This window comes from Candoia aspera, chromosome 2, assembly GCF_035149785.1.
Source record: "Candoia aspera isolate rCanAsp1 chromosome 2, rCanAsp1.hap2, whole genome shotgun sequence".
NCBI classification, from domain to species: Eukaryota; Metazoa; Chordata; class Lepidosauria; order Squamata; family Boidae; genus Candoia; species Candoia aspera.
Window position 1 is genome coordinate 126,936,413 of NC_086154.1, and position 23,032 is coordinate 126,959,444.

Below are 23,032 nucleotides of genomic sequence, written 5' to 3' on the forward strand. Positions count from 1 at the left end.
CAGATTACCAGATAAAAGCTTTAGGCTACTCACTCTATGGATCCAGAACCATTCTTGTAAATACAGGTATATTTAAAGCTGATGCATTACTTTTCAGCATGTGAGCTTTCCATTAATATTTAATTAGTATTTTAATTAAACTAATATGCTTATTCCTGTCTTGGACTTTCACAGGATGCAGCAACTTCTCATTTAGAAAGAGAAGTGTGTGTGTGTGTGTAAGCTTATAGTATTTATGTATGTATACATGTTCTGCATGTATGTATGCAAAGAGGGACAGAGTTGGAAGGCTTAATAACTATTTTAGGGAACCTCTTGGTGAGTTTTTAAAAACCCTTTTGGGGGATTTATTAGCCGCCAGAATCATCTTCTGCTTACATCTATGAATCATTTTATTTTAAAGTGTTGAGCAGTAAGGTAAGGATTGGTAAGGATGCTTTAGAAAAAATAGGAGTGTTGTAATTACCATTCAACAACATCCAGAAGGCTACAAGTTGTCTATCCCTGGGTTAGAGTAATTTCTTTTTAAATAATATACATGAAAAACAGCAGCTAGTGTGGGGGAAAAACAGTTTGGAGCAGAGAACAGCAGGTACGAATTAGGTTTAATTCCCCATGCCACTGTACTGTGCCCCTGACCTGTATAACTGCTGCCCCAATGTTGCTATTAATCTTTTAAATTCCACAGATCTATACATATTGGTTCAAAATGTTACTACATTTATTGGAGCTTCCTCCAAGTATGTGTATAGGAATGACATCCTAAAACTACCTTCTTTCTCTCTCACACACGCAGACCTGACTGTAGGTATTCTACACTGGCTGTACTCAAACATGATGTAACACTATATTGGTGTGCTGTAACAGAGGAGTTACGTTATGACCTAACATGATATGTGAATCCAACCATCAGGTCTGACTTTGCTCTTGAGTGTTTTGGCTTTGGAATGATCTGCAAGGCTCCCAGGCAGACATTTCTTTTGCTTTAACCCTGGTCTCTCCTCAGGCAGGAATTGCAGGCTTCAGAAGCAGTAGAAACTTTGAAAAGTCTGTTTGGCCAGGGAAAGATTGATCCTGGTTGGTTTCTTTTAGCTAACCACAGTAAAAATATACAAACCATTTCCAAGCCTGGACTTAACAGGAAATTGCAGTTTATTGAAACCCCAAAATAGAAGCTTTTAAACTCCTCTTCTTATGTCTGGAGGAAGGGAGGGAGGAGAGGCTGTACAAGCTGAGATTTACCACCATGTGTTTATATCTTTGAACTAGGCTACAGAGTCAAAAGGCCCACTTGTCTCACAAACTGTGCGTATTTTTCCTATATTTGCTCTTACTAATATAGAAAAGAAAGTGTCAATTTGCACGATTTCTCATTTTGCTTCTAAAATAAATATTGCACGACAATGTGCACGGATGTACTGCATATGCAAAATTCAGCAAAACACAAAACTGCCCCCAGCTTATGTTAGTTTTTTCACCAGTATTAACAATTATTCATCCAACCTGCCTGGAAATATGAAACAAGCGGGCCAAAGAAAATCCCCACTGAGCACCTTAGTTCATGTCTGCATAATGCTTATGGGGCAGATATACCTCAAGTCGATTAAACTGCACTAGGCAGCAGAGGCTTACTTCTTTTGGAGTGCCTCCACAGATGTTCAGTGAAATATACAATATAGTCACCAGAAGGATAAAATGAAAAAAATAAGGGGGGGAGGGGATAAAATGTATCACCTTCTCAAAAGAGTTCCTTAATTATCTTTACAAATGATTCAGCTGAAGTTGCAAGAACAGAAAAAGGAGGCATTTGTCATCAGTGACATGATTCAGAACACATAATCAGCAGGATGATGCCACCTCTATTAGAGCTGTCTTTGCTTTTATATCCATGTTCCTTATTTAATATTGGGATGAATGAGCAGGCAGAAGAGAGCGGAATTTAGTTTCCAGTGGCACTTGTCTGAAACTGAGAGGCTTTTGTAAAGGAGACTAAATGAGAGACATCTAAATGCCAGGTTAGATGTATGCAAACATTTGATGGGTGCATATAAAAAATTATCCACCAAAAGGTCCCTGGAACAGTCTTGGGACAATAGGGCACTAGGAATGGTGGCAGTGTTTCATCTTTTCCCTGCACACCACTATCCCATGAAAATCCACCCTTCCCCTTGGACATTAGGAGATGCCTTTCTTCATAAGAAGCAAGGTGCGCTGTCCGCAGCCTTGCCTGTTATTTTTCTTGCTGCTGTGGTGGTTGTAGAAGCAGGGCCACCCACAACTTGGCAGTCTATATGGTCATCTCACCCCCAAGAAGCACTGACTTTGAGAAAGAACCCCCCAAAACCAGGCCTTTGGTCCAGCAGACATTGTTGTGATGATGGTTACTTCCTTACTGCAACCTTGGTCCCATGAGGAAGCAGCAGCCTCTAGAGTCAGCCTCTAAAGCAGAGCTACGTGACATGGGCTGCAATAATCTGGAAGCCATCCAACAGTCTTGATGTCTGTTGAGTTTTGCAGCCCAGATCTGATAGCCATACTCAACCACTCTTATTTAATCTCTTTTGTGCTGTGGCTCTTCAGAGTTTATTCTCTGTGCTTCACCCCTCAGAATAGGCAATGTGTCTGTCAGATGTCTTAGGCACTCTCCTCAGGCCTTTGAGTGTTATGTGTGGCCTGAGGGCCGCCCACTCATAATCAACACAAAGTCTTCAAAGTACAAGAATAGCTGTGCACAATTAGGATTACTCTGGGATGAGAACACAGCATGATTTTATTTAGCATGATGAAACTGCTCTTGGCTTTCCCCCCCCAGCCTTCCCTGTCCAACAAAACTGACACTGCATTTTGTTGTTGTTGCTGTTCCGACACCCAATATTTTCAATGATTCTTGGCTGCTTCATATTTCTAAATCATAAGCAGCAGTAACCAGGTTACCGTAAATGACTGAAAGCCTATCTTTGTGTTATGCTGTATCAGCACTGCATTAGTGAAAATTGAGGAGGAGGGGGAGAATGAGAAAAGAAGTGGTGATTGAGAAAATATTAAAAACACACGTACCAACCCAGACTGACACAGCCAATGCCTTTAATCCAACATTATTTGCCATAATTTGTTAAACATCATTTCTTCACTATACCAGTCCTTTGAATTTTGAAGCATAGGCAGAATTATGCCAACTTCCTCTCATTCACTCAACCGACCAATTCAGTGCACACCTCAAAAAAAAAAATTATAGGAGTTACAGTAAAAGCTTCTCCCTACCATCTTCCCAAACTAATATTCAGAATAACTTGGGATGGGCCTGAAAAAAATACTGTGATTTGAATGAAATAATATTTATATCCCTTCACAAATATTCAATGGGACAAATGAATTTCCACAGAAACATCTGATCAACCATCCATCAAACTGATCTATAATCGGTTTATATTTGGTCTTCTGAAACTTCAACAGCTGATGACTGGTGCAACTTAAATATTTCATAAAGCCACCACAGAGATGAATTTGAAATTTTCCCTCAATAGGTTTCTGATATGCAACAATAAATCACAGGAGATATTTTTGAATCAAATGTTTATATCAAGCCAATCTTCCTTTAAGATTTCCCAGAGCACAAATCCTATGTTTATGTGTTGTTATTATTTAAAATATGCCAAGTCAAAATAAGGTTGTAATGATTAATTAATTAATACAACATGAAATCTCTTGACAGTGTGTGAAAAATGGAATAAATGATTTTGCTGCAGGCTTCATTATGCAACCCACAAGACAGAACATTGTGGTGGAAGTTTTTGCTTTTGCTGCTGTAAAGAAGGACACACACATGCAGCCCCCTTGCAATTATGTTGTAATTTAAGAGGCTATCCACAGGAACCATTGATCTACAAAGCATGGCAGTTGCTATGCTACTGTCTTTTTAAACAGCTAAATTACATTGATCTGGCAAATAAAAAGATCCAATTCATAATTTGCCATTGCCCTAAGAGAGAAGGCCTGAAAAGGTTCATATGAACAGTATCTCCTTCCTTTTGAAAGTGATCCTTTGGATTGCCACTTCGGGCACACAACACAGCGGAGCAGTATTTCTCAACCTTGGGAACTTGAAGATGTGTAGACTTCAACTCCTAGAATTCTCCCGCCATTCTGGGAATTGAAGTCCACACATCTTCAAGTCCCCAAGGTTGAGAAACACTATTCCATAGAAATTTTGCTGATGATATGCACAAATGCTCAGATTGTTATTACCAGAGTGATGACACAGCGTATAATTTACCTGAAGAATTCATGACCACAGGATCGCTGATGGACACTAACTTGAATGATATTAAAAGGGGATTGGATAAATTCACAGACAACAGTTCTACTAAGGGCATTTAGAATTAGCTTGAAGACTCCATGTTACCTCTAAACTGGGAAGAAACATGCTTTCAAATATAGTATGTTGTTTCAGAAGAACAGTGGTGGGAAAGGATAACCCTTGCTTTTGAGAACTCTAGTGAAGGAAACAATACTGGATTAAGATGGCCCTTGGCCTAATAGAGCAAGGCCATTCTTTCATTCTCATGACAATACTCTTTACAACCTTATATGCATTAGGAATACGGTAGTGGGAGGTGGTGGGAAGGGCGTCACACATAATTCCCCAGGCCAACCTACATAAGTATGGATTCGGTAAGTAGAATTAAGAAATAGGAGCTGTGTGTGCATGTCTCTGTCCATGCGTGTTTCTGGAAAGGAGAATGGTGGGTTTCATGACCGTAGTCAGTTGCTTTGTACAGTCCAGCTGCTTTGGTGAGGGAGGAGATACAAGTTTTTAAATTTTATTCCAATTTTTGAACCGTATTTCATTCAGAGTATCTCTGTCTATTCTCAGTTTTATAATTGTCTCTCTCGACATCCTCCGTTCCCAATCATCAGTGGATTTGGGGTATGCATGTCAACAGCTGTAAACGCAAATTGCTTTCGAGATGAACTAATTTTCTGTGTTTAATTGGCAATGATCACGATTTCATGTCTTTGATTTTATTAGCCTCCCTGGACTATCAAAGGTGACATGCTATAATAAAGGGGCTTCGTTGTTACATTAACATGTGTGCAAACTAGCTCCCACATTGAAGGCACAGCTATAAACATTTTCCAGGAGTTGATAACAATCCTGGTTTAAAAAGTTCAGTATGAGACACTAATGTAATAGTTATTAGGTATATTATAAGAAGAATAATTTGGAATTTGGGATTCATTTTGATCCTCTCTTAATAGCACTGATCAGCAAGCATTCCTTAAGCTGTCTGTGTTCAAGAGAGGCTGAAAGAATTATAGGCATTTCCCCTAAATTTGAATGGATCAGCTTAACAACGAACTGGCTGGTGTAGGGTGGAAATGCAATGGGAAGTTTCACTGCCACAGAGGAAAAAAGCAACTGGCACCCTTCCCTCCCTTACACCACCTTCTGTGATTTTATATGCTTTTATATTGTGTGAATAGAGCACATGTGGTTATTTGAAGAACAAGAACTGTAAGTCGTGCCTTTTTTTTTCATTCCTAGCTGGTTGGTAACTCTATTCTGAGTAGCCCAGCTTTTATATATGGAAAAAAGATTATTTCTAGCTGTGAAGATATATCCTAATGAAGATATATCCTAATATCCTTATTAACCTCAGAAGCTGAGGTTAATAAGAAAGATCCCACACAATTTTTTGAGGAATTGAATGAATCTAGTAAGAAGGCTCCTAACTTACTGTAAAAGAAAAATTATAATCCTGGCTCTTTTCTTTTCAACGTCATTTAAAATCCCTTTCATTTTATTACTACCAAGGACTGACACCAGATGTTTTCAGTCATGTTTCCTTCTTTATGATTTCAGATTTCCTTGAAGAGGATTCAGGGAAGCAATGCCGCAATTATGGGGGGGGGGGCAAGCAGGGCATGTGCCCTGGGCGCAGCGCTGGGGGGGGGGGCACCACAATGGGCATGGAATCCATGTTTGCCCTGGGTGACACTGACCCTAGTTGCAGGCCTGCAGGGAAGTATTTTGGGAACAGACAAGAACCTGCTGTTAGCCTATAACCATTCTTGTCTTTAAGGTGGCCAAGTGGTAGGCTGTGTGTTTATTTCTTTGGCCAAAAATGATGCAAAACACAATGATCTGGAAAGTGGCTATGGCCTTCTGTGGCCATGAATATGTATTTATCGTTGCCTTCTTCAAATTTTTGGCCCAGGATAAGGGCAGCTTTCCCAAGCCTGGTGCCTCAAGTGATGCTGAATGAAAAATTCTAGGATTTCCAGCCATGGGAATGGGACTCTGCGAGTTGTAATCCCAATGCATTTGAGGAGACCACCTGGGGAAAGCTGTTCTAGGAAATAAGTACCAATGCACTTCAAATTATTACAGTCTTGACAATCCAAAGGCCCTGTTTTCCTTTGCAAGCTGACCCCATTTATACCGCTGAGGCAATATTTCCAGTCCTCCCTCCTTCCCTCCCTCCCTCTTTCTTTCTTTCTTTCTTTCGTTCTTTCTAGGTTTTTTTTCCCATAGAATAAAAGAAAATTTAAAAGAAAACAAAAACAAAAACGTGCAAGATATGAAAAAGAAAGAAACTAAAGTTAAGGAATATATAAGTGACTTCCAACCTTCTTTTCAACAGGTAATTACAATCTTATTGTCCTTCCTCCCTCTTAGATGCTATACAAATCCCTTCAACCCCTCATTAATTTATTTTTCTTAATTTTCAGGTCCATAAATCAACATGTCATTTCCTTCTTCTTTCAGCCAAAAGTCCATATAAGGTTTCCAGTCTTTCAAAAAAGTTTTTCTTCTTTTTTCTCTGACCAAACAGGTCAGTTTTACCATTTTTGTGAATTCTGACATTTTCACAATCTGTTCCTCCACTGTGGGGATTTCATTATTCTTCCATCATTGTGCATACAATAATTTTGCTGCAGTTACCATATACAAAATCAATCTACCATGCATCTTTTTGAATTCATTGGCTGTAAGTCCCAATAAAAAAAGAGTTCAGGTTTCTTTGTAATATTAATCTTTAAAATCCTTTGCATCATGGTGTGAATTTGTATCCAAACTTTCTTAGCTTTCTCACAAGTCCACCAAGCATGATAAAATGTCCCCTCATGTTTTTCATATTTTCAGCACTGATTTGAAATACCTGCAACATCTCTGGTCTTAACACACTTACACATCTCCCATATTTTCCATGTTACCCTCTGTGTTCATTGACTCTTCACAAATCTTATGTGCAATGATACGCCTTTTGTTTCACAATAGTTCATCAATGCTGGGAGATACTAGTAACAAGACATTGTGATACAAGGTCCATTGTACAGTATGGTCCCAATTTCCCTTATACACACATGCTTATAAACCAATACTTTATAAAAAGTAGGAGTAGGGTGCTTATGATTAACGAACCAAATGCAGTATGAAGTTACTTTATAGACTTTCAGCATCTTCAGCTAGTATAGCTAATGAGAAGAAATGCTAAGAGTTGTAATTCAACAACATCTGGAATGATCCTGTTTGCCCATCCTGGTTTTAATCTCTTTAAAGTAATTGAATTGGTGGCCATCACTACCTCAGAGAATTTCACAGTTTAACAATACACTAGCAGTGTGAAGTACTTCCTTTTGTTGTTTTTTGGTGCCTTCAAGTCACTCAAGGTCACCCAGTTGGCTTCATGCCTAAGGAAGGGCTAGAACTCAAGGCCTCCCGATTTCTAGCCTGGTGCCTTGACCACTACACCAAACTGACTTCCCTTTAGGTGCCCTAAATTTTCTGTCATCCCCTTTCATTGAATAATGGAAAGAGTGGGGCAGGTGTCGAGAGTCAACAACACAACAAAACATTCAACCTCCTGTGGCTCACAGTTAACCATTAACCCTTATGAGTAAAAGCATTTCAAAGGTGTCATTGAAATACATTTATCAAAAGGATCACTTCTAACTCCTGTGGCTCAAACTGTGCTTTTTCAAATCACACTGCATGTGCTAAGTTGCTTACCAAATGCCAGAATGTTTGCTATCATTAATTATTTTGTAAATGGCCCTCTCCTGAGCCCTGCACACCCCAGTAATAACTACATCTGTATCTAACAGTCCTTTCTCAAGTTTCTACTCCATGCAGCTAATATAGTGGGCTATAAGCCATCAAAGCTTATGATATAATAAATACAAGAGAAGATTTTTTTTCTTTTTTGTAGTTTTTTATTTTTACTGTAGTTTTTATTCTTTCTTTGAAAGTTAATAAAATTTACTGAAAAAAAAAAGCTTATGATATAATATATTTATTAGTCTGTAAAGTACCACAAAACTCTGTTGCTTTTGCTGTGGTAGACTTCACTCAGTGACCTTTTGGCAAACCATTGAGCTGAGTTGGTAGATGTTTAGCCAGCCCAGGTCAGGTAAAGATCTAACAGTTGCATTCATACGTTATGCTAAGCTTGGTTAGTTTGAATTGTGCTGTTTGTTGTCATCATCGTTAGTTTACAATTCTGCACATCCAAGTTATTTCAAGAACAAACCCAGTACTACACTCTGCATGTTGTTCCTTTTGGATTTCACTCCACCCCCAACTCTACCTATGTAGTCTGTATCTGTTTGTCAGCCACCCAGGTTATGGTGCATAAGAAGGGTGGTCATGTAAGTCTTTTAAATAAATAATCAAACTGGTCAGGATACCATTTGATGCATCTAACGAAGTGGATTCTGCTCTATGAAAGCAGATGTAATGCATAATAAATGTGTCCTTAAGGTGCTCCTTGTCCGTACTGGAGCGCATATAAAGAAAGTTTCCCCAGTTTATTTCAGATGGCCATAATGGTTCACCTGTCCGATGTGCAGTCGCCTCCACGGTACAGGCCAGAAACAGAGCCTTCCCTTCCCTTCCTTCACTCCACTCTGCTGAGTGCAAGACAAGGTGCCCCATGAACAAACAACCTATGGCTCTTCTTGCAAAACCAGAAAAAGAAGAAGAGAAACTTGCCCCACAAGTAACAGGTTAGAGAGCCAGTTTGGTGTGGTGGTTAAGGCACCAGCCTAGAAACCAGGAGACTGTGAGTTCTAGTTCCACCTTAGGCACAAAGCCAGCTGGGTGGCCTTGGGCCAGTCATTCTCTCTTGGCCCTAGGAGGAAGGCAAGGGCAAAGCGCTTCCGAATAACCTTACCAGCAAAACTGCAAGGATTAGTCCAGGCACTCACCAGGTATCAAAACTGACTCAAAGGCACCCAAACAAACAAACAAAAAAACAGACAAACAGACAAAAAAACTAGGTTGGATATACTAGCCTATCTTTTCCTACTCTTACTAATGAAGACCAACAGTAATGTAGTTCAGCTAAACAGAAACAGCATTCTCGTTGTTATAAGTAGAGTAAATTCTTTTTTACACAGTAGAGCACACAGCCACAATTTCCTTACTTGCTGGAATGCTCCTTTATCCGTCAGTGAAACTCACAGTACCTGTACCCTTGCTCGTAGAAGGCAACCTGAGACAACGCTATCATAAACTGTTTCCAGGGTAATTCTGATGCAACAAAAAGAGCAAAGCATCTTGTTGCATCTTCAAGATTAATACCGTAAACTTTAATGAATTAGAGTTCATCAGATACAAACACAATCACCCTTTTGGGTAAGCAACAATACACCACTAAAGTTACCAGCCTCAGGAGTGCCCATGTCACCTACAGCATTCCTTGGTTATGGTAAAGGCAAGTATTAGTCGGTTTGCCCAGAATGCCACAGGTGCCCAGTTTTATCCCTCATCCAATTCTGTGCAAACGGTGCAGTCTCTGATCCAGTCTACCTGTACAAGCCACACCCAGGGCACATGAATTGTTACACTAACTGAGGAAGTGAATAATATTACCTATTATACTATATTATACCATTGCTGCAAGTATAATCTCTCCCAACTAATATTGTTTTATGAGTGGCCTATCAATGACTCTTCAAGTTTGTTGCCCTTTGACCTCTCCGTTTATTTTTTCCTCCAAACAGGGATATGTATGTGTGTATTATTTCTCACAAGATAATATTCCATGCAACTTTCAGAGGAAGAAATGGCGGGACTTCCAGAGTGCTGGAAGACCTGGCAAATCCAGCATGCCTCATTAACATGTAAATTGAGTTGTCCCACAATGCAACTCTGAGGAAGCTGTTTGTTGCCACTCCCACTTCCTCTTTCTCTCTTCTACCAGAAGCAAGCACACAAGTGTGTGCTGCTGTCTTCCATTCTGGGCACCATGTGGTGGGCCTGGAATTCCCCCTTCTTCCACGTAGCTCTTGGCAGCTATAGGGCTGAGAGTTTAGGGCAAAACCAAGTAATTAGAAAGGAAAGAAGAACAAAGGAACTTCATCTTTTCCACCAAGATGGATGTAACACAAGCAACAATAAAGTCAGTAAGAAATTCTTTTTCTTCTTTACCTAGTCTGTCTAAGCGTGTGATTCTTTATGCTTGGGAGGGCTGAATGTGTAAGATCAATAACCTGTGTTTCTCTGGCATGCTCACTGAAGCTATCTAAGATAATTTTCTTTTTCTGTGCCAGCTTCTCAGCTGCGTTATAAGCTCTGCTCCATTTCAGTGGTTCTAGCAGGCCACTAAACTGGCTTCACAGAGGATAATATTCCATGCATTTAATGAAGTGGATCGTAGTCCACAAAAACTGATGCTATAGTGGTGCTATGAGATGTCCTGCTGTTTGATCAGAAAATATTGGATCAGCATGTGATCCACGGAATTGCAGGCAGCAACTTATCCGTGACTTCTTGGTTGCTTGTTCCTTATCCTGCTACCCAGGCAGTTTGAAATGCAGACTGAATTACTGCTTGGCTGCTTTTTCCCTTGTTTCTTGATCTTGCTGTCCCCAGTTAGCCCTGCAGGCATGCCTTTTCCTTAAATCAGTGTTTCTCAGCCCTGGCAACTTGAAGACGTGTGGACTTCAACTCCCAGAATTCCACAGCCAGCAGCTGGCTGGGGAATTCTGGGAGTTGAAGTCCACACATCTCCAAGTTGCCAAGGTTGAGAAACACTGCCTTAAATCCTAAACACTGACAGGTTCCATTTCCCCTCCTTATCCCAGACTCTTGTCTGCCACCTAGCCCTGATCCCTCCTAATCCTAATTACTGTATATTGAAAGTGGGGATTGCAATCCTAAAATGTAACTTGAAATATTAGCCACAAAAAGCAAGAATCATTTAGCTATGTGGAAAGTTCTAAATTAATCCACTCAAGTTCATAATGCATCGGTTTGGCCATGCAAATTAGTCATTGGTGAAAGATAAAAACAGAAATTGACTTCAAAGAGATTTATCAAAAACATTGGTTTTAGGAGCCCTTAAGCGCTTTTTGTGACCACTTCTTCTAAATTCCCAATGTACCCATGTTTGAAGACCCATTGTCTAAGGTATCTAGGTGGAAAAGGAGAAGAGCAGGGACATCCACAGTGGGGGTCAATGATGTCAAAATGGCAGTCATCACAGAGCAAGCAAAGCCCCCCCTTCAATGCATGTGTAATGCATATGATGCCTATTAAAAAGGGGTGAGGCTTCAATTGCCCAGCTGCACCCACCATTTTGACATTGTTGACCACCACTCCATTGGCACTCCTGGAGAAGAGGGTCTCTTTGCTGTTCACAGTTGCATATAAGAGGGGATTTTAGCAAATGTACTAATACAGTTTATTCATGCAACAAGACAGAAGCAGTAAATTTCTATGAAAATAGCTTCTCTGGAATTTTACAATTTTAATTTTTTAAAACAATACTAATCTACGCAAATGTTGAAGGGACTCTAGCTCTCTCTTCCGTTGAAGCTGGTCAGCATCTCTCCAGCCCATATTAAAAGTTTCTCCAATCAATCAATCAATCAATCAATCAATCACTTTCCCTTCTCACCCCTAGGGTGGTGTATGTCTCTTCAACCTCAAGTCCTCTACCAGAGGCCTGGGAGTTTGAGGGTTCTGTGCAGTATCTTAGCTGTTCCTAGCACTGCACTTGTGTGTGTGTGTGTATCCAATATATAACCAACCTGCAGGGTTGTGACCATCTGATATAGACTTGGTAAGAATAAATGTTTAGAGGCAAATGTGTTAGCACAGATTATTAAGCGATTTGTTTTCTTTATTCATGAAAAGTTACCTCCAACGTTCAAATGCAGACAAGCAGCTTCAAGTAATGAAATAACTAGAAAATCCTCTTGAGGCATTTTCAAGATGAGACAATAAATGACCCAGTTAGGTGGCCCCATCACTGGAGAAAGAAAAGGGGGGCTGGGGAGGAAGAGGGGAAGGAAAAGCAACCAAGAAAGGTCCTCAATATTCATCAGACCAGTCCCAACTGGCATTATCCAAGGGTCAGGCTCTATTCAGCTAGTGCAAGCAAGCTCACTGAAGCATAATGGTGAACAACAGAAAGAAAAACAGGGCTTGTCCTGTGACTTCTGAATAGTCATCTCACTAAACATAGTCTGAAAAACATAATGCAGGAACCTGGAGAAGAAACTGAAGTTCTGACACAAGCACTGCTGTGTGGGCTGTTGAAACAGGCTATGCAAAGACTCATACTTGCTCTTAAAAAGAAAAGGCTCAAGACTGGCTGCTCATGATGACACCATACTGTATCACAGGGTAGGAGCACAACAATTTTGGGTTTGAGGGTCACAGTTGGTTTTTGAGTAACTGGGAACCACACTCCAAAAAGTGAGTGGTCCATCACAAAATTAAATTTGATTTGCAGTTAATGAAAAATAATACATTGCAATCAATAAGATGACTTCCTATTATTAATTCTCTTATCTGACACATTAGATATTCACTGGCAGTGTATATTAGGGTTGCACTTATGGTACTTTGGGGCAGCAGACTGTACATATCCAACTTAGAGAAGTGCTAGCTTGGCAATAAAAAATCACGCTTGGCTCACCAACGTCATTTTAGCCTGGCATACTGTGTCAACCCAACCATTCTCTTTTTTGTGTGTGTCCTTTCATTCCTCTTCCCGTATTTTGTTCAGGAGTAGGCAGGCTGGTTATCCCACGCAAGGAAACCTGCCATTGGTTGAAGGGAATCACCAACCTAGGATGGCCAGCTGGCTGTTGCTTCAAGTGGACTGTTGTTTCCTGCTGTGTCCTCTCAAATATCTATTTTGATTCATTACTTCTGTCATGAGCCTGCCCCTTGTGCGGTGAGGGAAAAGTAGAAAAGGGGGAAAAGTAGGAAGAAAACTTCTGTCCTAATCTAGTGATGCACTTCTTACTTACTTATCTATTTACCAGCTCAATCTCTGTAGTAACTCTAGGCAGCTTACATACTTCTCATAATGCAAACAAAGGAATCCCAAGAAAACAGTCACCAACTTGGATAGTTTTCAAAGTGCCTAGGCACCTTCATGGAGTACAGGTAATCCTCGCTTACCAACTGCCCTGTTTAACTACCAAAGTTACTATGGTGCTGAAAAAGTAAACTTATGACCAGTCCTCGTACTTATGACCATCACAGCATCCCCACGGTCATGTGATTGAAATCTGGGCGCTTTGCATTTACGACTGTCACAGAATTACAAGGTCATGTGATTGCCCTTTGCATGCTTCACAGCCAGCTTCCGTCAAGCAAAGTCAATGGGGAAGCCAGCAGTGAAATTGCAAGTCAGAGTCATGTGATGTCCCACTTAATGACCTGCAGTGATTCACTCAACAACCACAGCGGGAGTGATGTCATAAGTCCAGCACGGTCACATGATTTTTTGCTTAACAACCATGTCACTTAGCAGTGGAGTGTCATGACCTCATTGCAAGGCACAAAGAGCCTCACAACGTGGATCATGATCATTAAGGAAAAGGGGAAGAAGATAATCAAACCAGGGATTAACACATGCACCCAAAGGCACCCACACCCATGGACCCATAAACAACTGAAAGGAGAGACGTCAGAGGAGTGAAGATAAGAAGCACATGGTGCCCCGGAGGACACAACCGTCGCAGGGAGACAAAGAGGACACCGGGGAAAACGCCCAAGCATCCATCAAGGGTCCCATCAAGAGGGATCGGGGCATTGAGGGGTGGGGAAGCCCGGAGCAATACAGGAGGGTATAAAAGGGGCACCCCCACACTACCTACCCCGTTCCCGTTTTTCGTTCTGTCAGCTATCATTCCAATAAACCAGAAATCCTTAATACCCATTAAGTGAGTCTGTGTCTTATTGCGAAGCGAGGCTGGCCCTGACATAAAAACGGGAACCCCAAAAATTTTTTTTTCCACCTGGTACCTATCCAACAAGCTTATGAGGGACCCAGCCAGGCATGGAGAAGCAGGAACCGAGGAGGCGCAACCCTTCGGCGCCCGGCGACGAAGCCCCGCTCTCGCAGGGCGGGATGCAGCTGAGGTCCGGGCGATGCAACGCCCCGGTAAGTATGGGACCCAGCTGGGGGGAAGCAGCGGGGGAGGGACCCACCCCGGCGCCCCGGAGCCCGCGAGGTACCGGGGGTGAGACAAGGGGACCCTCTCCAAGCCCGCAGGCAACCCCGGAGGAAGCGCGAGACGAACCGCCACCTTGGGCGCTCGAAGGCGAGGGCGCACCTGGCACCGCGGCGGGAACGAGGGACGATCCGTCCTCTACCACGGCCAACGGCGAGGGCGAGCGGAGCGGCGAACACCTCGGCGGGAAGCCGGGGACGGCAGAGAGGCTCGACGCGTTGGAGGAAGGGATGCAGGCGGTGCGGCAGATGCTCCAACAGCTGACGGCGGCGCAGGGACTCTGCGGCAGAGGCGGCGCAGAGGCACCCCCAGACGAAAGGCGGCGGGGCGAGCGGGGCGGTGGTGACGGCGGAACCTGACCCAAGGAGCCCAACCGACGACCGGAGGCGCACCGGGATGCGAGACGGGGTGGAGACCCAGCGGACGGCGGCGACCACGGCGGGACCCGACCCCAGGAGGCCACCCAACGATCGGAGGCACGCCCAGACGTGAGACGGCGGGACAACCTCGGCAGCGGCGGCACCCGGCCCCAGGAGCCCACCCCACGACGGGAGACGCGCCAGGCTGAGAGGCGGAGGGATGACCCGGCGGGCGGCAACGGCGACGGCGGAGCCTGGATCCAGGAGCCTGACCGAGGGAGAACACCCCGCCCTCCCCCCCGAGCGACGGGACAACGACCTTGCGAGGAGACCCAGAGAGAGGCACCAATGCCGCAAGAGAACTGGAGACACCCCGACCCGCAGCAGCTCCCGCAGAGCCCGAGGCACGACGTAGAGGGGGCCAGGAGCCAGACCAGGACACCCGCCAAGGACTTTGGCATAAAGTTCGATGGGGACCCCTCGAAACTCCTTTTTTTTGACTAACGCGAGGTACTACCTCGAAGAATGGGGTCCCTGCTTCAGAACTGAGCGGGGCAAAATCAATGCCCTGGCCATAAAATTAAAAGGGCGGGCCGCCGATTGGTACGTCCAATTGTGCCAATCAGGCGCCCGGGCGCTGCAGGACAGCACTGAATTCCTGCAGGCGCTGGAACGGCACTTCAGGGACCCCCTGGAGCAAGAAAAGGCGAAAAGGGCGCTAGAGACACTCAGACAAAGCCCGCGCTCCGTGGCAGAGTATGCCATGGAGTTCCAAGCCCTAGCCGGAAAAGTGGACACTTGGTCTCAATCGACACTGATTGAGAAGTTCAAACACGGACTCAACTTAAACGTCCTCCGGTGGGCACTCGGCCGCGACAACCCCAGCTCCCTCACGGGTTGGATCCAGCTGGCAGCAGAAGCGGAGAACGCTCACGACACGTTCCTCCACGCAAGGAGGGAAACGCTGCAGATGGAGACAGCGAGACCCCCACGCACCAGCGCAAGGCAGGTGAGGGCGAGACCCCAACCCTGGAAGGAGGAACGGGACAGACGCTTCACAAAAGGGCAATGTTTCACGTGCGGCAGGGAAGATCACAAAGCAGCCGCATGCCCCAAAACGACGCCCAGAGAGAGCCCAAGGAGGGCACAAACAGCACCAACCCCAGCGCCACGAAAGCGACCAGCGGCGAAGGGGGAGTACCGACGCAGACACATCCCCTACAGTTCAGAGGAGGAGGAAAGCAACCCCGATGAGGCGGCGGGAAACGACAACCACCTGGCCTAAGGGGCGCCGAAGGACAGGTGGAGGACACTGACAGGCGCTTCGACAAAGGGGTGAGTGAGGAATGCCCCACCCTCTACGTCCGTGTCACCCTCACCCATCGAAATAAAACCGAAAAGGTCTGGGCACTCATTGATTCGGGTTGCTCCAAAAGCCTCATGCACCCTGACCTGGCAGCCGCACTCGACCTCCGCTGCTATCCACTTCAGCACCACCTGGTGTTCTCGCAGCTCGATGGATCTGCAGCGGGAGGGGGCCCGGTCACCCAATACACCGGAGAAACCGCGCTACGGCTCGGCAGCCACGAGGAAAAATTGGCTTTCATCGTGGCACCGGTGGGGCAACCCCGACTCATACTGGGGATCCCATGGCTCGTGCAGCAAAACCCAGTCATCAACTGGAGAACCAGAGAGATTAAGTTTGCTGACGGGCATTACCAAGCACCTTCAGGGAACAGGGTTCCCCGAGCAGCCATGGGGGGGGCGACGACGACTGCGGAACACAGAGAGACAGCACTGCCAGAGGGACTGCCAACCAAATACGGGGATTTCGCCGACGTTTTCGGCGAGAAAGAGGCGGACAAACTCCCCCCCCACAGAAAGACGGACTGCACCATTGAACTGGTCCCGGGGGTACCCTTACCCAAACCAAAAATATATGCTATGACCCAGCGAGAGCTAGCTGCATTAAGGGACTTCATAGACAAAAACCTGGCGAGAGGTTTTATCGAGCCAGCAAACTCTCCAGTGGGAGCGCCAGTCCTCTTTCGCGAGAAAAAGGACGGGTCATTGCGGCTCTGTACAGACTACCGCGGATTAAACGCAGCAAGCATTTCAAATAAATACCCCTTACCCTTAATAAAGGACATTTTGTCCCACCTGGTAAAGGGTAAGGTATTCTCCAAACTGGACATAAGGGAAGCCTACTACCGCATACGGATACGGGAGGGGGACGAGTGGAAGACTGCTTTCAATTGCCCATTGGGGGCGTTTCAATATAAAGTACTCCCATTCGGACTGGCAGGAGCACCGGGGGTATTCATGCAGTTAATTAATGAGGTCCTGCGTGACCACCTTTTTAAGGGGGTTTTGGTTTACCTGGATGATGTATTGATCTACACAGAAACAGAACGTGAGCACGAACGCTTGGTAAAGGACGTGCTCAAGAAACTTCGCAAGGCAGAGCTGTTTGTTAAGCTCTCCAAGTGCGAGTTTCACAAAAAACAAATTGACTACCTAGGGTATAGGATTTCTGCTAAAGGGATAGAAATGGACCCCAGCAAGGTCCAAGCCATCCTGGCGTGGGAACGCCCACGCACGAGGAGACAGCTGCAAAGCCTCCTGGGATTCACTAATTTCTACAGGGGGTTCACGCCCAGGCTGGCAGAGACCATTTTGCCCCTAACTAACCTGCTAAAGACTAAGGGCTTGGGGGACACGCGCAAATCGAGGAACCCGGGGGCGCTACTGAATTGGACAGCTGACTGTCAAACGGCATTCGAGAGACTGAAAACCCTCTTCACAGCTGAGCCAGTGTTACAACACCCCGACCCCACCAAGCCTTTTGTGGTGCAGGCAGATGCCTCCGACTTTTCCATCGGAGCCATCCTGCTCCAAAAGGGCTCCGACAACCACCTAAAGCCCTGCGCCTACCTTTCCCGCAAATTCTCCGAAACGGAGCGGAGATGGCACGTATGGGAAAAGGAGGCGTTTGCAGTAAAGACAGCCTTGGAAACGTGGCGGCACCTGCTGGAGGGGGCCTCCTGCCCCTTCGAGGTCTGGACGGACCACAAGAACCTGGAGGCACTCAGCACGCCAAAACGGCTCAGCCCAAAGCAGGTGCGATGGGCTCAGTTTTTCAGCCGGTTCAATTTCACGCTGAAATTCATACCGGGCAAGAAAAACTTCTTGGCAGACGCCCTTTCCCAACGGCCACAGGACGACACGCAAGCCTCCGACATCATGGGAACAGTATGGACCGAGAAACAGCTCGGCTGCCCAGCTGTCACGCGGAGCCAGACAAGGAATCAGCGCACGCCAGCACGAACAGCGGGGAGCGATCGGAGCCGACGCTCAATTTCACCGAACTGGCAACAAAGACTCACACAAGCACTACAGCAAGACACATGGTTGCAGAATAACCAACAACATGTATCTTTCAAAGACAACATCGCCTGGAAAGAGAAAGCCTTGTACGTGCCTGAATCACTGCGGGGGGAAATCTTACACAGAGCGCACGATGACAAATCTGCAGGGCATTTTGGGTTTGTAAAAACCCTCCACCTAACGAGGAGGCAATTTTGGTGGCCAAACCTCAGAAAGGACGTAAAAGACTACGTAGCCAACTGCCCCATATGTGCCACCACCAAACGGAAAGGAGGGAAACCCCACGGGCTGCTACAGGCGGTAGCCAGCCCCTCCCGGCCATGGGAAGAAATTTCCATGGATTTCATTGTGGACCTCCCACCCAGCCAAAGAAAAACTGTGATATGGGTGGTAAAAGACTATTTCTCGAAACAAGCACACTTCATCCCGTGCGCAACTATCCCCTCCGCACAACAGCTGGCACGTTTATTCCTAACACACATATACAGGATCCACAGCGCCCCCTACAGGTTGGTGACCGACAGAGGAACACAATTCACGTCAAAGTTTTGGCGAGAATTTTTAAAACTAATCGGAACCAAGCAAGCACTGTCCACTGCGTGGCATCCACACACGGACGGATCTACAGAGATCCTAAACTCAACACTTGAACAGTTCCTGAGGGCATTCATAAATTATCAACAGGACAACTGGGTAGACCTACTACCTTTTGCAGAGGTGGCCTATAATAACGCGGTACACCAGAGCACTGGCCACACCCCTTTTAAGGTGGTCTACGGAAGGGACTTTGTACCGATACCAGAATTGCCGCAACCTGAAACCCTGCCCTGCTCACCAGACGATTGGGCGGCACAGCTGGCAACAACCTGGCCAATCATCCAAACGGCCCTAGCAGACGCACAAACAACGTACAAAAAATATGCGGACAACCACAGGGTGGAGGCACCGAACTACAAAGTGGGAGATAGGGTCTACCTCTCCACTAAGTTCATAAAGACCTCGCAACCCTCGAAGAAATTGGCACCGAAATTCATTGGACCTTTTAAAATCATACAGGTAATCAATCCAGTTACTTTCAAACTGGAACTGCCTTACAATTTGAGACGGGTCCACCCAGTGTTTCACTGTGCACTACTGAAGCCAACGAGCACATCCAAATGGCATACGGAAGAACCTCCACCCCCACCCATAATGATAGACAACCAACAACATTTTGAAGTAAAAGAAATACTGGACTCAAGAAAGCAAAGAGGAACACTACAATACCTCGTGAGATGGAAACATTTCTCACACCCAGAGTGGGTCCAGGCACGACACGTCATGGCTAGACAACTAACAAGACAGTTCCATGAGGCATACCCGGAGAAACCAGCACCATAGAACATCTTTGGGGGGGCAGCATGTCATGACCTCGTTGCAAGGCACAAAGAGCCTCACAACGTGGATCATGATCATTAAGGAAAAGGGGAAGAAGATAATCAAACCAGGGATTAACACACGCACCCAAAGGCACCCACACCCATGGACCCATAAACAACTGAAAGGAGAGACGTCAGAGGAGTGAAGATAAGAAGCACATGGTGCCCCGGAGGACACAACCGTCGCAGGGAGACAAAGAGGACACCGGGGAAAACGCCCAAGCAGCCATCAAGGGTCCCATCAAGAGGGATCGGGGCATTGAGGGGTGGGGAAGCCCGGAGCAATACAGGAGGGTATAAAAGGGGCACCCCCACACTACCTACCCCGTTCCCATTTTTCGTTCTGTCAGCTATCATTCCAATAAACCAGAAATCCTTAATACCCATTAAGTGAGTCTGTGTCTTATTGCGAAGCGAGGCTGGCCCTGACATGGAGTTTCTGGTCTCAATTGTGGTCATTAAATGAGAATTGCCTGTATATATACTGTGTGCATCTTAACCTATGTTGCAGGAGCATCCACAATGGGGTGTGGCCAAGATGGTAAGCAGAACCATGAACTGAAGTCTCGCCCTTTGTAAATATATGATGTTGACGCACATAGAAAGGGGTGGGATTGTGATCACACCTGCCATCTTGGCTGTTCCATTGCAGGTGCCTCTGCTGTTCTGTGTCAGCACAGCCAGATGCCAGGAAGCAAATTAGCAGGGTATCAATATGCCACAGGCTAGAGATAAGGTTGGGCCCTATTGTGACTAGTTGGAATAAAACAACCTTTGTGAAGTCCTTTTGCAGTACCTTGGGGACAGCCTCTACTCATGATCCAATAGGCAAGCAGGGATCAAGACCAGTAAGCTATCCATCAGACAACAATCCAAATGAGAAGCAAGAGATGAGGTCAGAGGAAATCCAAAGTCCAAATGGCAGGAACTTGGCCTATTCACAGAAAAGAGCTGGGCATTGGATTTCTTCTCAGTGCTGTCCAAAAGTCATGCGCACAATAAATAAGCCATGCTGAACCTCTACCCAGTGCACAGCCAAGATTCCATGAACAGTAAATCCAGAGTCTGCTCTCCTATTAGCTTTCCCATGCATTTTGCGAAGCCTCTCACATCTGCAAAATTCAGCTGCCTGGTTCTGGATCTTCATTAAACACCTCTGTCTAGAACCAAGTGGCTGACCTTCTGAGTCCATGTTACTGTCAGTGGGTGTGGACGAGAGGTCCTCCTCATCTGAAGACATGGCTCAAGGAAGGCCATGGCATCTGCTATGTTAAAAGGAATGCAGGTTGTTGGTCTGCTACAGACCCAGATTCAAAGTTATGCCACTGAATCCCATATAAAGGTGGGATTAAGGCCTACCTTGTGGCAGTAAGAGTGGCGAAATGTGAATATTTCTCCGCTCTTATTGCATCTGCAGAATGCCGTCCGACGGCCTTGTTTAAGATCGCTCGATCTCTTCTGGGTCAGGTAGATCCAGGGACCCACCTACAAGGCCATTCAGAAGAGTTTTCACAGCATCTGCAGGATAAAATCACTCAGATTCATTCTAAGTTGGACTCTAAGTGTGAAGCGGAGTCTGGGGAGATGCCAGGGGAATGTATTTACCTTGTTATCTGGGAACGGTTTGATCCTGTTGGACCTGAGGAAGTGGATAGGATTCTCCGGACTGTGAATGCAACCACATGCCAACTTGACCCATGCCGTTCCTGGCTGATAAAATCAGCCCGGGAAGTGACTTGTGGTTGGGTCCAGGCGATGGTTAATGCATCCTTGAGGGAGGGGGTGTTTCCGGCTGCCTTTAAGGAGGCGCTGGTATACCCCCTCCTCAAGAAGCCATCCTTGGACCCTACTATACTGGGCAATTTTCGCCGTTTCCCACCTTCCCTTTTTGGGAAAGGTGGTTGAGAAAGTGGTTGCGTTGCAGCTCCAGAGAATTTTGGAGGAAACAGATTATCTGGACCCCTTTCAGTCAGGTTTCAGGCCAGGATATGGGACAGAGACTGCATTGGTCGCACTTATGGATGATCTCTGGTGGGAGCAGGATGGAGGGAGTGCATCCATCCTGGCTCTCTTGGACCTCTCAGCGGCTTTCGATACCGTTGACCATGGTATCTTTCTGGGGCGGCTCAGGGGGTTAGGGGTGGGCGGTGCAGTTTTGCGCTGGTTCACCTCCTTCCTCCAGGGCCATTCCCAATCAGTGGTGATAGGAGAGGAGAGATCTGGCCCTCGACCCCTCCATTGTGGGGTGCAGCAGGGTTCGGTACTCTCTCTTCTCCTATTTAACATCTACATGAAACTGCTGGGTGAGATCATCCGTCACCATGGGATGAGGTATCATCAATATGCTGATGATACCCAGTTATATATCTCCATCCCAGATGAAGTAAGTGATGTGGTCTCCACCATTTCCAGGTGCCTGGGAGCTGTGGGGGCCTGGATGGGGAACAACAGGCTTCAGCTGAACCCTGGTAAGACAGAGTGGCTGTGGATTGATGGCTCCTCGGGTTCCAGGAAGTTGTCATCTTAGGTTCTGGATGGGGTGGCACTGCCCCATTCGGAACCAGTGCGGAACTTGGGGGTCCTCCTGGACTCATGACTCCTGCTCAAAGAGCAGGTGGCAGTCGTGGCCAGGAGGGCCATTGCACATCTTCGGATGGTGCGCCCATTCCTGGACCAAGATGCCCTCCGAACAGTCACTCATGCCCTTGTCATCTCCCATATAGGCTACTGCAATGCACTCTACATGGAGCTACCCTTGAAAAGTATTCGGATGCTTCAGCTGGTCCAGAACACGGCTGCGCGGACAGTTATTGGGGCTGTAAAATTAGCCCATGTGACACCACTGTTACGTGAGCTGCATTGGGTACCAGTTTGCTTCCAGGTCCAATTACATATTTTTATGTAATTTTTATCTGGCTATGTTTTAATGCTATTTATTGTAAACCGCCCAGAGTCCCCCATTGGGGGAGATGGGCGGTGATATAAATTTAATAAATAACTAAATAACTAAAGCCCTAAACAGCTTTTAATCAGGTTATACAAGAGTATCCTTGGTGGTGGTGCTATTTATGTTGGGCAATGCCAAGACAGGCTTCTTCTGGCTCTGGGGCACCAGCCCTCTGGAATGACTTCTGTGCATAACATCAGGCCCCAACACGAATATTTTTTTGTGTCCTTTGAAAATGCATCTTTTTGGCCTTCCCCCTTGTCAGAGACTGGGAAAAGGGATAATTAAGGAAGTATAAAAAGCTCCATACAGAAATGTCTGTATAGTTTGTTAGGCTAGGGCCACTGTGTACAGTGTTTAGAAATAAGCACAAATCATTTACCTAAAACCACTGTAACAATAAGCATCACGATAAGTGTGTGTGTGTGTGTGTGTGTGTG

General features: G+C 45.6%; 1 protein-coding gene across 1 annotated transcript in view; it reads right to left on the reverse strand.

Annotated features, from left to right (window-relative positions):
• The window catches only part of RAB11FIP4 (RAB11 family interacting protein 4), a 135,485-nt gene that overhangs the window by 65,106 nt on the left and 47,347 nt on the right, over positions 1-23,032 (reverse strand). The gene's annotated exons all lie outside the window — the stretch shown is intronic.